Source organism: Pseudopipra pipra, chromosome 4, assembly GCF_036250125.1.
Source record: "Pseudopipra pipra isolate bDixPip1 chromosome 4, bDixPip1.hap1, whole genome shotgun sequence".
NCBI lineage: Eukaryota > Metazoa > Chordata > Aves > Passeriformes > Pipridae > Pseudopipra > Pseudopipra pipra.
Window position 1 is genome coordinate 40,788,651 of NC_087552.1, and position 19,825 is coordinate 40,808,475.

General features: G+C 34.3%; 1 long non-coding RNA gene across 1 annotated transcript; it reads right to left on the reverse strand.

Annotated features, from left to right (window-relative positions):
• Positions 1-12,537: 12,537 nt before the first annotated feature.
• LOC135413857 (uncharacterized) lies at positions 12,538-18,594 on the reverse strand. Its single transcript, XR_010430444.1, has 3 exons — positions 17,692-18,594; positions 15,004-15,108; positions 12,538-14,241 (listed from the first exon to the last, which is right to left on the reverse strand). It is a non-coding gene; the product is annotated as an uncharacterized LOC135413857 (long non-coding RNA).
• Positions 18,595-19,825: the final 1,231 nt, after the last annotated feature.

Consider the following 19,825-nt stretch of genomic DNA (forward strand, 5'->3'; position numbering starts at 1 on the left):
AGTTGGGTGCTTTAAAATGAAATATTAAATTGGAGGTAAGGGGGAACAGATATAGGTATTACTGGTTTAATCATTTTATCTATGTGCTGTTTCCTGTTATGAAAAATGAACCTGGGTATAAGTACCTTCTTTCAGCCCCTTGATTGTTGTGCTATTAAAAACTGTGGAGGCTATCAGGCACCCTATAGTAGAGATTTTGTGAAGATCCTGTGTTACATCATTGATAAGCCCAAATAATCATTAGGGGACACAGCACAAAGTAAATCTCTTGTAAATTTTCTGTAATAGCATTCAATGATGCATTTAATTGCCATAAAGGCCAGAGCCAGCATACTGTGAACAACCTGACTCACCTTTAGTTTTGCCTTCCTAAGAAATGTTTGGTAGTACTGTTATTATTCATTAAATGACTGCTAATGCTTAATCTTGGCCTATTCTGTCAGTGTAATCTAAAAGCGTTTGGTACTGAGACTTTTTTCGCTGCTAATAGAGACATTTACCCAGCAAGTCAGTTAATTTCTCCTCTACTTGAAGCATTTAAGATATCATTTAATCTGGTTTTGAAGAGCTTAAACCTAATCATTGAAGTGATCTGTATCATATAGATCTATATCATGTAGCTAAAGTCAGATATCTAACAAAATATTTTGGTTCCTAGGATGCAGAATCCATTTCTTCTCCTTGTCTTCCTCCTAGCTACCACAGAAGCCATGATCTTCCCTATGCAGGCAGGAGCATCACATGCAAGCAGGACCCCTGATATTGGGCAGCATCTTCAATAGTCTCTCTGATAAGGTGTTGTCATCCTGCCTTTGCAATGACTTTGTCTTAGGTCCTCTGGTGCCTACTTGGTCAGAGAATGTTATTTGGTACTACATAAAAATGGAAGATTTTAAAAATCCCAAAAAAAGAAAAAGTAGTTAATAAAAGCAGCACAGGGATTCAATGGTAAAGAACATACAGGAGACAATACCTTTTATGTGCCAAATTCCGTGGAATTTATTGTGTTCAATCACTTTAAAGGGCAGGCAGAAAAGGCTGACTACAATTTGGGGAGCTGAGGATATTTTTCACACAAAGTGAAAGATTATGTGAAAGTTTTGAAATTTGACGGTGACTCTCAGATTTAACTTGTCCAGCTTGGCAAGGCACTTAAGCTTTTGTTGTTGTGGCATATCATCTGAAACAAGACAGTAGGGAAAGGACATTGCTTTCACACACTGGAATTTGATAAAGGTATGCCAAAAAGATACTAAAGCAACAGATTTTACCATGTAACTATGGCACCAGAGAGGAAACCTTTAAGTGAGTAAAACCATTACAGTGAAAATTAAATCAAATCATTCACTTCAGACTAATGCCAGCCTTGTCCTGTCGATGGACTGCTTGTCAAAGAACATTAGATGTGTTCCTGGAACATGCCCTCCAGTCTAGTTTCTTCCCAGAAGAATCTAGTTTATGTGCTCTACAGCTGCAAGGTCATGTGAGACCAAGTACAGTAAGTGGGATGATGGGGACATTTGCTCCATAACTACATTACTGATCTCAGCTAAAGCACTAGTTTAGATACACTCCCAGGACTGCTGAAATACTACCCATTAGGTTACCTCCTTTTCTGATTTTAATGCATTAGTAGAAAAGAAAAAAAAAGGACAGCATTGCTTCCAGTACAGGGAACTGACTGACTCTATCCTCCTCTGCAATTACAGGACTATTCTGAAGACAGTTGTGCCTAAATGCTACATTAAGCAATTTTCAGATCTCTAAAGCTGACTTGTAAGCATAATTTTGCATAGGATTTTAAAGGAGAATTGGTCAACAGTATTAATGTAAATTGAAGCAGAAAGATTATGAGAACCAAGGCAGAATTTTTCATGCATAGAAAAGGACGTTCAACACGACAAGGTGGAACCTTCTCCCTGAATAGCAAAGGAAAGAACTAGGCACACACACTGTTTCTAGAGCCTCTGGCATTAACAGCACTTGTCAGTCAAGACTATGCAGATGGTTTTTGTATCAAGTGAACTCAGTAGTCTGTAAATGATGTTATTCAGTCCTAGGCAAGAGACTAATGAAGGAGTGGATTATTTAGAATGTGGCAGAAAATTATAAGACCTCTTTGCTTGGTTCCCTTCTTTACTGCCCATTCTATAACAGTGAAATCATAGCAGATATGGTAAGTAACAAGACTTCTTCACTGAGAGATTTCTCTATCCAAACTAATTCAGCTTGCCACAAAGCAAAGTAGTTGCTTAACCAATTACATTTTGGTTTAATTTCTGTCCACTTGCAACTACTCAAAAAAATTTAATAAAAAATGACTGTAAAACATAAACTATATGTGTGAATGACAAAACCAGAAATAAATGGCTTGAAATAATAGTTGAGAATAATTTTCTACTTGTCTGAGAAAATCCATATGTAACATGCATTATTAGGAACCCCCAAAATCTGGTCCATTCTGAGATCATATTAGGTTAAATAATTGCAGATACCTTTAGTCATATTTATGGCTAGTGATCATTGCCTTAAAAGTTCCTGCACTTAGAGTGGCCATAAACAAGACTGTCTCTCTCGTTGACTGTTAAAATTAAGTAAACATCATTATAGAGAAAATGTATGTCCTACAGCACCTGGATAGCCATTCCAACAAGTTGGATCTCTTGTGAACTAACTGAAAGCTACATTTCTTTAGAATGAATTCATGTGGACATTATAAGGGACATTAACACTTATAGATGTTTCTTCTTGGTGGAAACTGAAATCAGGAGAAAGGAGTGCTCTTACAGTGTGCTACTTGACAACTGGTGTCACTGAATATTTTTAATATTAGAATGGTAAAGCAGCCATCTAAACAGATATGCTACTGACCCTCTATTTGCTAGATTTTTGTATGTCTGATAAATTCTTCCATTGTTGTGCATACCATAATATTCATATTCATGGTTCTACCCAAAATATTACTTTCTAATAATTTGAAAATCATGTACCCTGATTGTGCCAAAAAAATGACACTGTAAGTGCAAAACTAAATAAAAACAATGTTTGCTACTATAGTTAGAGGCAGCATTCATGCCTTTAATATATGTTTAGCTAAATATTCACCTTTGCAGTATGACACTTTTCTCATTCACAAAGGGTGTGCCCACCTCTTTGGACAGAAACGTGCAAGCTAGTTTTGAATTGCTGTCCCCAGAAAGTATCTGGGAATGACATGAGACAGAACTAAACTAAAAAGGTCAACAGCACACTCATCAGAGTGCAGGGTGCCAAGTCTTTCTCTAGGAAGTTGGTCATGCATTGTGTTACCTAAAGAGGTCACTCTCCTATAATCCTACCTGCTCTCTGAATTTCAAAATCACTTTCCTGCTGAATTATCCTCCTCAGTAGTCTTGGGGCAGGCTCTGCCTCCTGCTGTAACAAGATTAAGCTCATTCCATAACTGTCTGGACACTACTCTGTGATCTTGGCAGGCTTCCTGCCTTGCTGAAATCAAGATGAAGCATCTGCTGTGCCATTTTCCAGTCTTGGCATATGTATCCTTTAAGAAAGGATATTGTGACATAATCAGTAGAGCACAAAAGCCCTTACTGACTTAAAGACCCACAGGGTTATTGCCATCTGTTTATTAATTAGGTGCACTAGGTCCTGATTGTTGCATATGGAATGAACCAGGCTGTTGGTGGCTCAGTCCACCTAAATGCTTTGGTTATAAGGAAAGGATTTTCAAGGAAGAGGAAATAAGCATCCTTGTTTGAATTGCCAATACAATTTCTCCCAGTGTTATAAATCCAAATCATTATTCCACTCCTCTACTAAATAGGTTGGATAAGCCCACTGTTCCTGTCTTGTTATATAATCGGTATTACATAAGGGCACGCCACTGTAGGGTAGAATCATAGTTTCGACTTTCTTCCTTATATTTTCTATTTTTTTTCCCCATGACATATCAGTGGGTTTTTCTGTTTTAATCAGTCAAAACCATCATTATCCCCTGTGTAGAATCTCCTACTGAAACCGATCATTCAGCAAGGAAAAACTCCCTAAAAACTACTTTGGGTATTTCAATACATATCATTATAAATCCATGAAAGACATGCCCAGCAAAGCCACAAGCAATATGCATGTCTCTTCTGGAACACTGTAAAACTGCCAGTGTGTTTTGGTTAGTTTGATTATTAAGTTTCAATTCCTTATATAAGCGTATAATCCCCAATTCATGATATACACACTTTGTAGCTTACATCTTTTATCCCTTAGAAGAGAAGGTCTTCTACTGGAAAGCATGTATCTTGACTCTCGAGTATTTTTAGGAGCATCCTTTAGTGCAAGAAGGAGGCAGTGGAAGTTTCCTGTCGTCCCTTTATCTCTGTGTCCCTCCAAGTCAGATAAAACTTCCACGTGGCCAGAAGGCAGATCATAGAATCATGGAATGGTTTGGGTTGAAATGGACTTTTATATATAATTTAGTTTGACCTCTCTACCAAGGGCAGAGACAACTTTCACTATTTATTTACTATACATCTATTGCACAGTAAGAGCCTAAGAAGTGCCACATTTTTTTTAATATTTTAAGTGGTACAGTACTTCCTTACAGCACCTCACTAGATAAATAGATATGATTCTGCGTTACAGTTGTATAATTCTCAAGCATAAAGCTTCCAGTAAAAATATCTCTACATCTGACAAAACATCAGTAATATAGAAAACACTGCAGAATTAAGGCAGTCTTAATTATTTCAATGTAACTGCATTCTGACCTCTAAAACTGGGGTTATTTAAAATTCTTTAAGGTGTTTCTTACCAGCCACATTATACAATTGTAGGTAGGACAGATTATTGAATAAACTGATCCATACCGCAAGCTACAGAGTTTTTTTATTTTCAAGATCTAAAACAGTTGCATGGAGCCTGGAGCAAAACAGAAGGAATCTTGCAATGCAGCAAGTTTGAACTTTAAACCTCTATGGAAATGAATTATACATATGGATTGTATTTACAGTTTGAAGCTTTAGAAATAATCTTGTATACTGGTATTTATGATAGAGACATTGCTCCAGAGCATTAATATGAGTTAACACAAGACTGTGGGAGTTAACATTGCTATGGAAAGGAATGAGACAAATAAAGTAAAAGCGTTAATAGACAGACAAATGGGATTTTTCCTTGTAATTGGAATAGGTGGAAAAAAGGGAACTTTAAAAAAGAAGGAAAAAGATATCCTGCTAATTCATCAGCTGTCCACCATGAGCATGAAAAAGTTTGAACTATCCAATAAAAACAGTCAGCATGCACTCTAATTTCAAAGAAATAAACAACCAATAAAGAACACAAATATAGAGGTTTGGTTTTTTTCTGGAGATTTTTGCAATGAAGGAGATAAAAGTATTGTTGGAAATGATGTAGTTAATTTCTAGTAAAATATGAAATCTTGTATACTGTTGTCAATATATTTAATTTGAATTATAAATCCTTTAAGGATTAACCCTCAGCTCCTCATTGCTCTATTTAGCAGGTAAAAAGGATTTTCTTGCAGAGAAATGATGCTGTACAAGCTGCTTGTTCAATAGTTTCTTTGTTCTAGTATATATTTGGTAAAAAATATTTTTTATGTGTATCAATGCCTCTTTTAATCAATGTGGTGCTTTTCATTTTGTAAAATAACTTTTGTTGAGGCACCGTGACTATGTATGCGGAACAAGGGACCAGTGCCCTTAGCGTACAAAAGTAATTGTTTCAAGACTGTGCATTTCAGTAAGAGCATGGCACTGATTAATTTTCTTATGATAGACTTATCTATTTGTAGATGATGTTTTCACTTGTCATATTTGATCATACACTTCTTATCTGTAATGCAACTGCAAAAGTCCATTAGTGCTCAAGATTTATCCATCGCCTTAGACCTTTCCACAGATAATTGAAGATTGCTCTGTGTCCAAAAGTAAAAATTTCCAGTCTTTAAAGTACTGGAAGAAATAACCTTAATATCCACCAATTATTAGTAGTTAAACAAAATAGCTTTATATGGCCATATCATGATATGTTTGAGAATAATGTTGTAAATTTAATGACATATTCTACATTACAGCTGGCTTTAGGGAAACATAAATTATTAATTCTGCTTGTAACTTTATCCATTTACACATGTGTATGTATAAATAATCCTTTATAATTTTAAAATAGATTATTTATAAAACATAATCACCTTATAGCAAACTAATGAGTCCAGAAAAGTACACGTGTAAACCTTCTGAATAAGGAAAGCAATTTTTAAAAGTGTATTGATTTGTCTAAAGTGTTAAATGACATAATAACCATACACTAAAGCATTGAATAATTTAAGTAAATCAATGTTTTCTGAATTTCATACAAGTACAAACTGTCTTGGGCAATAAAATAGATCAATATAACAAAAAAAAAAAAAAAAAGAGTAGTATGTAATGACTGGCTCATAATAACCAGAGGTAAAAACTCATTTTATCATTGTAACAAACAACTTTTAGTCATCTTTTCTCTATTATTCCCATCAGAAAACATGATACTCTACAGCCATATGATTTTAGTCTTTAAATACTTTTTCATTTGAAATACACCTAACTGAAGAATAAGTATAACCATTTTCAAGTTACCATCCTGGATATGGAATAGTTATGCAGATTTACCAAAGCTATATCACAGTTTATGGTTCCTAAAAAATGACATATTCTGTAGACCTAAAGGAAGCATCACTTCCATTCTTGAATGATTGCCATAACGTTTTCTTTAATCAATGTCTCCAGGGAAGAAGGCCACTCTTTCAGATGTTAAAAGTTTTTATATGTTATACTTTTTTTTTTATCTAACAATACTTCTGGCTACCTTCCAGAAACTTAAGAGTTAAAAACAAAGGAGAAATGTGTGTACTTTAAAACTGTTCATAACATTTAACATAAAAATATGCATCGATTAATTTTTAAAGTGAACAGAAATAGTGTATCTGCAGGAGGCAGTTGATGATGGTTTTCATAACAATATTTGTGAAATGTTAAATTCTTGCTCAGTGATAAAAACACTTAAATGAATGTTCTCCTTATAAATTGTATAATATTGTATTCTTTCAGAGATTTGTAAATTCAAAAATCTTCTAGAAATGCTATGAGGAACTTATATGCTTCTAAATAGAGATGGTCATACTACCAGAATAACCAGAGTATCTTGCCTTCAAGACCCACATCTGAAACCATGAGAAAAACAGAGTAGTTTATTCAAGGAAGCCATATGAAGTAGAACAATTGGTTGGTTGTTGTTTTTTAAACAAAAGGGAGAAGCCTTCCCTATTAATTCTAGAAGCAAATATAATATCTACGTGAGCCATATTTTATGTTTTCATCCCATGTCATATGGAAGATGTAAGAGGATTTAAAATTTTCTTTTACAAAAATCTAATTCATTCATAATAATGACAGGTACTTTTAAATATAAATCATACTTTCTGCATCATGTCTCTGTTGATCTTATAGGATTCAGAAGCAGCCAGTCACATCAGTTTGACGAAAGGGAGCTCTGTTTTGGTTTTGTCTGAAGGAGGGAAAAGAAGTACTCCATAAACATAAAGTGCCTCTGCTTTTTATTCTATTTCAGTGTTACTTCATACAAGCAAATTTACATCATTAAATATGTTGCATAAGAGGTGAGATTCTGATTCAGCTTGAAAGTTTTGGCATCCATATTATATGAAATGCACTATTTATAAAAACACGATATATTTATCTACTATATTTTTTATAAAATATACTTTTTTAAGAAAATATCAAGAAATATTATGCTAACCCTGTATGACAAAATGCTTTACACTAACATTCAAAATTTTTGTTAGCTTATAAATAAGGACTTAACTCTGCTTTTGAGTTGTTGATAGTCAAAATATTCTGTTAGAATATTTTCACTGAGAAATATGAACAATATATCAGTTACTTCTTAGATGAAAATCTTCCTCTAACTAAATACATTACATGATGTATGATTTTGAAAGGTGTAGTCTTTTTTTACAGATATGTAATTGCAAACATATTGCAGAAAGATTCTATTGCCATTTTTCCATTTTCTTAGCTACTTCTGTACCCAGAGTTCTTGTAATTATGTGGTGAATGTCATACAGTTATCTCACAAGGATTTAATATATATATGCAAATATGGAAACACATTTAAGAAAAGGTGGAAAGTCTCTTCATTGGACCCAACTGGCAGCAGAAAAAATATTACGCTTTTTGAAATATTATGCACTGTTTCTAAAAAGGCAGCAGAAAATAAGGGTGTTTCAGAAGTGACAGGTTATAGATCTTACTTTCTTTACATCATCAGGTAGTCCTTCATAACTCACGTTTCACAATCAGTTTTTAATATGGATCCAACTGAACTGTTTCAAATAAAATTTTTAAAAGCTGTAAAAATCAAAACATCAGTATTTCCAAATTAGAACAGATGCAGTACTGCAGTCTTCAAAATGTGTTTGTCCTCAGCAACAGTGAGGCCAAATATTAAGATTTTTGGCAGGATAGACAACTGTGAATCATAGTGGATTGGAAGGGACCTTTAAGATCAACTCCTTCCAACACCTCTGGCTTAGGCAGAGACATCTTCCACTAGAGCAGGTTGCTCAGAGCCCCATCCAACCTGGCCTTGAACACGTCCAGGGATGGGGAATCCACAACTTCTCTGGACAATCTGTTCCAGTGCCTCACTACACTCACAGTAAAGAATTTCTTCCTAACACCTAATCTTAATCTCTCCTCTTTTTAGTTTAAACCATTCCCCCTTGTCCTATCACTACCTGCCTGTGTAAAATGTCGTTCTCCCTCCTTTTTATAAGCTGTACGCCAAGGCCACAGTGAGGTCTCCCCAGAGACTTCTCTTCTTCAGACTGAACAACCCCCAGCTTTCTCAGCCTGATTTCATAGCAGAGGATCTCCAGCCCTCCGAGCCTCTTCATGACCCTCCTTCATACCCATTCTAACAGATCTACATCTATCTTGTGCAAGAACCCCAGAGCTGGACACAGTACTCTGGTTGGAATCACACGAGCAGAGTAGAGGGGGAGAATCACCCCCCTTGACCTGCTGGCCACTCAATTAGAATAGGAAGATTCGTATTCTGTTGTTTACCCATACACCATAAATGAAAAACTTTGTAGTCTCAATTTTGTCATATTCATCAAAACTATTTGCAGAGTTGACTCTTCTGTGTGGCTGAGCATATAAAAATAGAAACAATGGTTTAATATATTGGCTTTTAACATTGAATTTCCATATTAAGCCTTTTACTATTACTAAGTAATGCTTATGTCTTCATAATCCAGCTTTTATTATAGCTACTGATGAAAACTGTATATCTTGCACACAACAAGCGAAATACATTCTGGCAAATCTTTGGAATATCCTGGCTTCTTTCTTTAATTAAACCAGCATAAAAATACCATTTTGCTTTGGTCTGGTTTGGTTTGGTTTGGTTTGGTTTGATTTGGGGATTTTGGGGGTTTTTTTGCATCCCTGATGTACCTACTGTTTTTCTAAGACTACTGTATAAAGTCTTCACACTGAACAAAAGAAATTCCAACAGAAGATATTCAAATTATGTTGATTACAGAAAATCCTCTGGACATATAGGGCAAAATTTTCAATGCACTGTACAAAGGGGAAATGTTCAAACAGAAATAAACTTTTCTATGAGTTCACTTCCACTTTATGAAGCATCTGAATGCACAGAATAGCAGCCCTGATTTGTTACTTTAATGCAATTCTTTGATTTCATAAACATGCGTTAAAACTTTTTACTCCAAGAGTAAATCTGTAAAGCGTAGTTAGTATTTCCTATAATTAATTTTCTGTGTAGATGTTGAGTATTTATAACACCATAGACATATTCCTGCTCTGTGCTAGGGAAAACTGCCCCTTTGCATTTTCCTTCTAATTCCTAGCCCAAATGCATTTCCTCCATATTTCTCTTCAGCTTCAATAACATGTCTTGGCCTCCTGCATTTCTATCCTGAACTGATCAGTGCAGAAACTGTTAACTTGCTAAGGGGATACTGCTCTAATTCTGTCTCATTTCAGTCTCTCTCCTTACACATGCCTACTGGACATGTGTACATACTGGAACACAGCGTAAAGGACAATCAAAAACTGTCCAGAGCAACTACAAGCTTAACTACAAAAATGTGACTAAAATTCCCAATTCATATCAAGTTGTCTGGATGCAGAACCTTTCTACTGGCAATACAAGTTCAAAGAAGATATTTTTAAAAATTACGTGTTGACATATTTAAACTGTAAGCCTTAATGTTCACTGACTTGTGTTTCAGTGAAAACACTAGCATATTTAAATGTGTGAACTTCATCATTTAGTTAAAATATCATTGTATTTTAACATTTTCATCTAATTGACATGTTGACTTCCACTAGGAACATCCAAGTTACATTGGTATCTTCTCATATATGACCCCTTAACTATCTGATACTAAAGTATGATACAGTAATACTCTTTCAGTCTTCAGCTGCGTGTTATTTATCTATTGATGTTAGAGTTATTTTTGAAGCAGTTAATTTGAATCCTCTAAGGGTGGGGGGGGGATGACTCAGAAGCCTCCACTGCTCCAGGAAACTTAGAATGTGTTGGATTCTTCAGTTTACCAAATCATTATAAAAATGTGTACTAATCCACAATCAGACTCTAAAATATCCATAGTACTAAAACACCAAAAGATTTAAAAATGCTTCATTTTTATTTTCTCAGTTTTTCCCACCAACATTAAACCAGTTTTCAGATCCTGGATTTGGATCTCATAATGGAACATGATTTACAGTCATGAATTTTCTGTGGAAGAAATCTATTTATTATATTCATTCATTGCATGTTCAAGCATGTCTAACAGAGGTTATCTATGAACATGTGTTCACACAGTTGGGAATTGATCTAGGGAGTAGTTAGGTCAACTTCTCAGTCACTGGTGGCATTGGGGACAGATAGTAAAAGTAGTCCTCAGTAGAAATTTTGAATCTTCTATCAGTTGTGAAAGAGACGAGTTATTAAAAGCTACACTAATAGAGAAAACATTCTAAGCCAAATAGAACTAGAATAGAGAACACTTAAGGTTTTTTAAAAAATTTTACCTGTCCATGAATAAAAGAGGAATTTGTGGACTGCAAAATATAGATTTGCATTTTTTTTCAGCCTTTTTCTAGTCCCCAGTTGTCAATGTAAGTTGTATATATAGTATATTAAAGCTACTGCAAGTTAAAGAGAGTGAGAATTGTTAAAAAGGAGTTTCACTAAACTGAACCGTTGTAAGTAAAGCCAAACTACAAGCAGGTGACAAAGGCAATGGGACGAATAGACATTGTTAGTGGTAAATATTCAAGAGGAAGTGTGAAGAAAATTCATATTCAAATATCTACTCAGTAAATCATAGATATTAATTAGCATTTGCCCATTCAAATGTCTTTTTCTGACACTGACTGCAATTAACCACAACATTTACAATAAGTTCCTGTTCTAAGGTATGGTGATGGCATTAAAAATGATGACAGAACTTCTGAAACCCTGTACTAAAACATGGTATATTAAAAGAATAAAAAAGTAAAAGGAAGAGGAAAGGAATTCTCTAAAAAAAGGATAGTAGTTACATATTATTGCCAATGATATGCCAATTGCTCATATTATTCTGGTATTTTGATTAGGTTTAATGAAAGACTGAAGAAAAATAGATTAATATTAAATCATCTAAGCACTATCGTACCACTAAATTAAAGGAGAATTATATTGATTCCCAAGCAAATCATGAAGAAAATAAGTATTTTTACAATTTTCTTTCAATTAATAAAAAAGCACCAATTTAGGGCAGGATCCTATGGTACTGCAAAGAAATTCTATAAACTGTCCTTGGAATTTACAGGAGGGAAAAAAAAGCATATGAGAACACATTTGGTCTATGAAATGGCTTGTCTGAACATACCTAGATGTGAAACTATTTTTTCTCATAGTACTCAATGAAAGTATTATAATTCTCAAGAAAGGGATTCTGATTTACTTTTTTCAGTACCAGATGGCCAACAGGAAAAAAATCATTTTATAATGTATATAATTTATAGCTCTTTTATAACTAAATCTATCAGTAAAACTTTAAGAGTTAAATGTCTGACAATATTATATTGTAGCAAAAAAGTATATGCAGTATTTTCCTGCCACAAAAAACCACACTGTTTAAAATATATAATGTTTAAAATATGATTACCAAATTGTGCATAAGATGCCAAAACAAATTTATATCCAGATGTCTGTTCGAAATTCTACTCAATTTCTGCTTTAGAAATATTGAAGAGATGCCAAGTCATGTTTAATTTTCCTGTCTTGATTTTCAAGAACATTTATCTTTTGTCAACAATTCTTCAATGACTAAGTTCTGAAAATGTTAACAGCCAACTTAGTATATGAAATATTATAAAATTAAGAATATTAATGAAATATTAAAATAACATTGATTTCTTTCTGAATTTTCCATTTTTTTGATACAGCACAGTCATTTTGTATTTCTAAAGAATTCTGTAGGCAGCAATGACTTTGTTATATGAGTTCTACTGTTATTTGATTTTTCAGATGCCAAAATACAGTGTTACTTTTTCTATAGTAAATAAACTTGATAGCGGTTCTGCCAGGAAATACTTGTTTTCAAACCTAAACACATTCTTATAGCTAGTCATTCATGTGACTTTGAAACTTTGTTTTAGGTAGTACTCACAGACCTTGATCTGGTCATACCTAAAGGTAGGACATGATCATTTTATGGTAATGAAAACCAATCACAAAAATGATCACTGAGTAATGTGTTCATCAATTTAACATTTCATATAGAAATAATAGAATATATTTACCTTTGTGCACCTATGCTGAATCCAGTCTCTACTGGAGACAAAATATTGTCATTTATTTTTTACAAACCCTTTCCTTTTATTTTTAAAGACAAAATTATTCTTCTCTGTTATTATCTTGGCTTTACTAATCAGTAGCACATTCAAATATATTATCATAGTTTGTTTTTTAAACAGCCATTGTAACACAAATACTACCAAAATCTTTTGAGTTTGTTTTCCAAACATAATCCCCTTAAACGCTTATCATGTCTTCTAGTGCATATCTAAGTTTTTTCCGCAGGTGATCATGGAAACAAAAGAGGCTCTGAGCTACCAGCATAAAAGCCTTCTGCCTTGCTTTTTGTTTGTTCTCTTACACCTTCCCTACTTATTGCTTGACTCTTTACTGAAGTATTTTATGACTTAACATTATGAATATTTATTGCAAATTGGAAAATTAATTGTAAATGGCATTCATTGACTTAATATATTTTCACTTCTCAGCATTTTTACATAAAAAGTTAAGTGTGTCCTTTACAGCCTTCTTTTCAAAGATATTATTATCAAGAGGATAAATATGCAAGAGCATACCTGGGTGCTTTTTAGTTGCCTTTATGTTTATAGATTCCTATCTGCTGGTAGTCAAACGATAAAGACAAGCTAGGTGATTAATTTTTCCACTGTGGTAATCACATTGATTTAGTTCATATTCATGACATTCCATATTGTTAACAGTCAATGACCTCAAATTAATATAGAAACAGTTTTGGCAAACCAAAGCACAATCTGACAATGCATTTACAACTGTGATTGTGTTCTTACTATGCTGAGACTGAAATGTCAATTATATTGGGAATGAGGGAACAGTACATGTATAGAAGAAAAAAATTATCATATATGATTATACTTGAAAGTTAAACTATTGTTACTGAAAATCAGAACTCTTAACATAGTACATACGACCACCGAGAAGAACAAATAAATACTCAACACATATAGTATAGAAATATGAGAGCATAGCACAAGTACAGAACACCTATCAAAAGGCATAAAATTAATCTTATTGAGTTAATGAAGCAGTGCACTATCACTTATCTGATAATTTGCAACTATAAATCCCACTAACGATGGTGACATTTCTATTGCTCAGAAATAAACTTTCTATTTGAGCTTTTGGTAGATGAAAACTTAAATACTCGTCTTAGAAGTTTCTTTTTAGAGTGATGGATCAATTGTTTTTCAGCCAAGAACTGTAGAGTAGCTACACCTGATTTTTGTACATTTCACTGTGGCTGCTGGTTGAGAGCTGAGATCTTGTACTTAGGTTTTGTGTGCATTACACATCCATCTGTTCCTCCATCTGGCAAAGAAGAAAAAAAAGAAATTAAGAAAAAAAAGCATAGGAATGCTTTATAAACTCTTTTCACCAATACACCAGTTGTTAGCTTCCTGCTGGTAGCCCTAGTATAAGCTTCATTGGGTAATTATTTCAAGCAGGAAACAACCAACCCGCATGTTCAAAAGTAATTACTAGTTAAATTAACCATACAGAAGCAGGTAATCTTTTCTTCTTAAGATGTAGAAACAGATGTATAATAATATTTGTGTGTCTTTAATGTAAGCACTTATATAACATCTGTGTAATTTTATACCTGTACATATTTTCGTAATTGAAACAAAAATTTCATACTAATAGAAATGCTCTACATAGATAATAAATCATGAATGCTCACATGAACTTTCCTATGTACTTTTTATGTCATGGGTAATATTAGGTCTGTTGCTATCTAACATTTTCATTAATGATTTGAGGGTACACAAACAGTAGAACTGAATTCACACATACTATTAAATTGGGAAGTACTATACACTCAACTGAGGACAACAGCGCAGACATCAGAAGTTAGGGAAATACAAGCAAGAAATTATAAATTTTTAGGAAAATCCAAATACACAAAGAAAAGAACAAGGTAATACATCTTGGGAAAAAATAAAACAAAACCAGGACAGTAGAACTGAGAGGAACTGTGAAAACTGGCACACTGAAAGAGATTTAGAGGTAGTTGTGGACAACAAACATGACAACAAATCTGAGTCAATGACAGAAATAACAAAGATGTACCTTATCGAGAGCTGCAGTAATCTACTTTCCTTCTTTGAACAGTTAATTCCCAGCAGATACCACGATTTTCTCCATCTACTTATTTCTATTTTTTTGTGCATTACTCTGAAAGAAAAAGTAACGTTATTATGGAGTATATGTCCACATAAAGTCTTGTCTTGAATGATTCATAAAGTTTTTAATGGTTTAAGCTTCATTTTTTGAGGTCTGCCCCAAATAACAGGAGAATGAGCTGCCTAATTCACTATAAGTAACAATGTGGTATCAATAGATATTAACCTATCTCTGAAATCTTCTGTTCTTTATTCAGCATTTCCTCACTTCAGAAACTTGAAAATTCTGTTTAGTTGCAATTATTTTGCTCAGTTTTAAATGAACTTTCAAATTATTAACCTCATAAAACTTTTCTACTTTCTATGGTTTTATTTTGGCTGCATAAATATAGAAAGACACTGGTGTGATGTGATATGTGGCACAAAGTGAAAGAAGTTTTGATCCTTGAGAGAATTGCCCTTGTGAAAGCCATTTCATTCTAATTACTATGAAATTACTTAAGCCTGCTTATTTCGCACTTTGGTCATCAAACAGCATTTAAAAATACATTTCCACATTTTTGTATTTTTTGAATATTTTAATTTCTCTGTGATTACATGTCATGTATTAATTGGTCTTGCCTTCCTAATACTGCAGAGGGTAAAAAACAAATGCTCCAGTTACATAATGCTTTTATGGTGCATCAATATTGAATTTACTCTCTTCCATATGGTCTATCAGGTAAACAGATTTAACAGCTGATACACATGAAATCAAACAGTGCCCCATAAAACAAACTTTTTTTTCAAAACGTGTGACAAAAATATAGTTACAGGGTGTAATTTCAATGAGAGTTGTTCTATGACATAAAAAGGGAGTTTCTTCGTACACCTTCCAGTAAGAGAAAAAAATAGGAAATGTCTGAATAATGGATCAACTGCAAGCTGCCACAGTCATCCTATAAATTCTAAACCATTCAAATGCAAGTGACCTCTCATCCAGAAGTTGATTAGATATACAAACATGTAACTCTGCCCATAATGGTGAATCATGTCTCTCTATAAATGAAGAGAGAGAGCTTACAATGAACTAAAATTAAATTCCTACACATTTGTAAGACTTGATTCACATCTATCTATTGTGAACAAAGAATTTTATAGATAATTGTACTAATGCTTCTCTGAGCTGAGTATCTGAAATTTCAGTGCAAATATGCCTATATATTGGGCATAGCGTAGGAAAATCCACGTGGCTTCTAGCACTGCAATTAAACTAATTTGGCAACTAGACGATGTTTAGCTTTTGGACTGCACAGATTCTTGTGAGAGATTCTTGTGAGAAAGAACAGAATTTCAGCTCTAATGTCAATAACATTAACCAGAAGAAAAGAGGTGAAGGTGAAAATTTCTTCTCAATTTATAATACATTCCATAGTGGAATGAGATTGTCATTATTATTTAATTGGGATTTTCTAACTCAACTATAAAATTGAGATTGAACTCCAGACTAATATGCATCCTGAACCAAAAAGAAATCCTGTAGTTCACTGATATACCTTTCTTGCATTCTAAACTTTTCTAAAATGTGTATGCATGTGTTTTTAAAAGAAAGGGTTTTACTGACATATTCATCTCTTTATTTTCCCATGTATTTCTTAATCAGAAATAAAAAAAAAAATGGGAAGAAGAAAGGTTAAAATAAAACCTGATCTTTTGGATAATCAGACTCCCAAAAGAATTTTTTGAAGGTAGGTTTGGAGAGACGGAACATTTAGAAACCAAAAGCAAACCACTTGCAACCACTTTAACAAAGATCTAAGCTAAGTTGTTGCTCTCCTTTCTCTAGTTTCGTTGGTACTTCAGTCTTTATTTCTGGCTGAGGTATACCACTATATCCTACTGTGAATTCTCATTACTTAGAGACGTGCTTTCCAAGAACCTGTGTTTGTGGACTCATATGTTTTTCTAGAAAGACTTCTCATCATAAAAAAGAAATGGGATCCTTCTATCTCAGGACTGAACATATTTTCATATTATGTTCATCACTAAAACTAGGTGTTAATAAAACAACTCTTGCTACTATTTTTACTGTCCATTTTTTCACAAGACTTCACTATGGACTAGTCTTTCTTAAGGAGACAAAATATTTTGTAAAACCCTCATCCCACAAGCCACAATTTAGCATGACCTTTTTTTAACTGACAAATTTGTCAAATTTAGACCTAAGTTACCATCTGACAATTTTCATGTTTTTAATAATCTGTATCTACAGCCTTACTTTTTGCCCTGCTGTTCCAGCGAATCTGAAGACGTAATGATTAATATTTCCAAAGTTGCATAGAATATGTATGTCTGCGGGTGTGGAAGAGAGAGAATGAATATGCACAATTTAATTAGTTCATTTTTTGTTTTACTTTAAACAGATTCTTTGCAGAAATATAGGTAATATAGGTAATATAGGTAAAAAGGTAATGCTTGAGAAACAATTTTGACTATAATTCCTCCAAGAAAAAGCTGTGAAGGCAGTAATTATGTTTGGATAATCTGCTCAATTAATCTAACATCAGATTTAGCTATTGTTTAATACAAATGGCAGCTACAGTGGGACCTCATCCTTGTTTTAATGAGCTGATTATGGTACCCCATATTTTGATACCTGAATGAACAGGCTGGTTTTGTTCTCTTTCTTCTGAACTGGGTAGTAGATTTCTCTGGCCAGTTTTTTCTGAGTCACCATTTATCTTGCAGTAGCACAGAGAACATATCCCAGCCATGATCTGTTCCCAGGGAAGAATTCAGGATAACTGGAACAGATACTATCTCCTGTCTGAGAAGAGTTAGCTCTTGCTTGAACATCAGCTCTTCTTCTTCTGTCTATCACTTCCCACCACACTCAACTGGATATTCAGTCATAGATCAATGATCAGATACAAAATGAAATGGTGACCAAATTCCAGTTCCCACACACAGTACTCACAGGGTAAAATCTTTAGCTTTATAGAGGAAGCAGAATGAGACCCTTGTGAACAATCTCAAGGGAAAGGACCAGCTGGACTCACAAGTCTGTAGTGCCCCAGTCCACTGGGTGGGTTTAGGGGAAGGTAGTTGTATTTACTCAGGGCAGTGCACAGGAGAAACAAAAAAATTCTCAGGAGGTTCAAAAATAACTTTTATTTGAAAGCTTTAGAACATTCCAATGGAATAAGGTGCTTGGGAAAATTTAACTTAGCAATCTTTAACTTTTCCAGATACAACAAGGCACTTAACAAGGCATGGAATGGAATTTTTTGTTCTGGTTTCCGATCTATTCTGAGGAGAAGAAGGTAGGAGAAGAAAGAAAAAGAGAAAGAAAAAAAAAGGAGAGAGAAAGGTAAATAGTTAGCACCCCAGGATCCAGCATGGCCTCAGCTGCTTTTAAGTCCAGGGTGGTGGAGCACGCCACGTGGCACACGTGGCACTGTCCTTTTATCTGTTCAGGTCTGCTGGGGCCCTCCCCCAGGTGAGCTGATGCTAATTTCAGCACCAAAGTCTCACAACTGTGTTTTAGACAGAACCAGAATGTTCCCAGTGGGCCCACACGGGCAGTTGCCCCCATTAGAGTGCTGGCCAGGATCTGACTTCACAAATACACATGTGCTACGTGGTGCAGGGCCAGAGAGGCTCAAGGGGGTGGGGGAAGCAATGTGCCATCCTACATACCCAGAGCTCTCCCTCTTCCCCCACCACTTCCCACCTGCTTGTTTTGAGCCAGTCAACATTTTGTCCCGTCTCCTACACCTTCCCTCTGCAGTGTCAACCTTCTGATGTCAAGGAGTTGGTTTTAAACTCATTGTGCTTTTTCAGAATTGAGAATCTATGCACGGATTGAAACATGGAGATGTTTAAAGTAAAAAAATACTAATAATACGAAGGAGAAAAAGATGCTTAATTTTTGGAAAGTGCCAATTACCTTCAGCTTTCTTTTACTTCCAGAGATTCCTGGATCTCTGAGATATTTTAACAAGGAGGCTGATGGGCTTTGGTGCAGGAAATAACTGGTCAAAATAGACAATAATCTTAAATTTAAAGAAAAAAAAGAAAACAAATGCTTCCTATTAGTTGATGTGTCAATATCTGTTCAGTACTTCTGTTTTCATTCTCTTCCCTGTGCCAAATGCAACGAATTGTATAGTCCACCCTGATGAGGCTGAAGCTGAATATCATGAAAAAAGTTAAAGTTTAGAACACAATAGTGCGCTCAAAAAAACCATAAAATCATTAATTTTGTAATTCTTAAAAATTTAGTTGTGAATTTGAGCAGTCAATGTTTTTGGGGGGCTTTTGGGGGTTTGGGGAGGGTTGTAACAAGTTCAAAGCATAAGTATTGAAATATATTTCACTAGCTTTTTACAGAGAAATTTATCAATGCTTGCTACTATGCCTGAAGCATTAAATATTGCAGCAGGCAATAAGATAATATTTAGGAAGGTATGAGAGAAGACTAACTGCATTTAAAATTTCCTGGAATTACTAGCAAGATGGCTTGACTGAAATCATATTTTTTTCTCCACTTTACAAAGCATTTATAAATTCTATTTGGTTGTACTGCTTTGTGCTGACTTTGCAGAGAAAAATTACTTTTTTTCTTGCATACTCACAATTATTGCTGATATGAGTGAATTGCCAACCTTATGCATACTCTAAAGGACACAGTTTCTGTTCCGAAGGACAAAAAGCCTCAACAACGTATTGTGCCTTTTCAATAATCTTTCCGTGGAAAATTGTCTGACTGCACACAGAAGTGAAGCAAT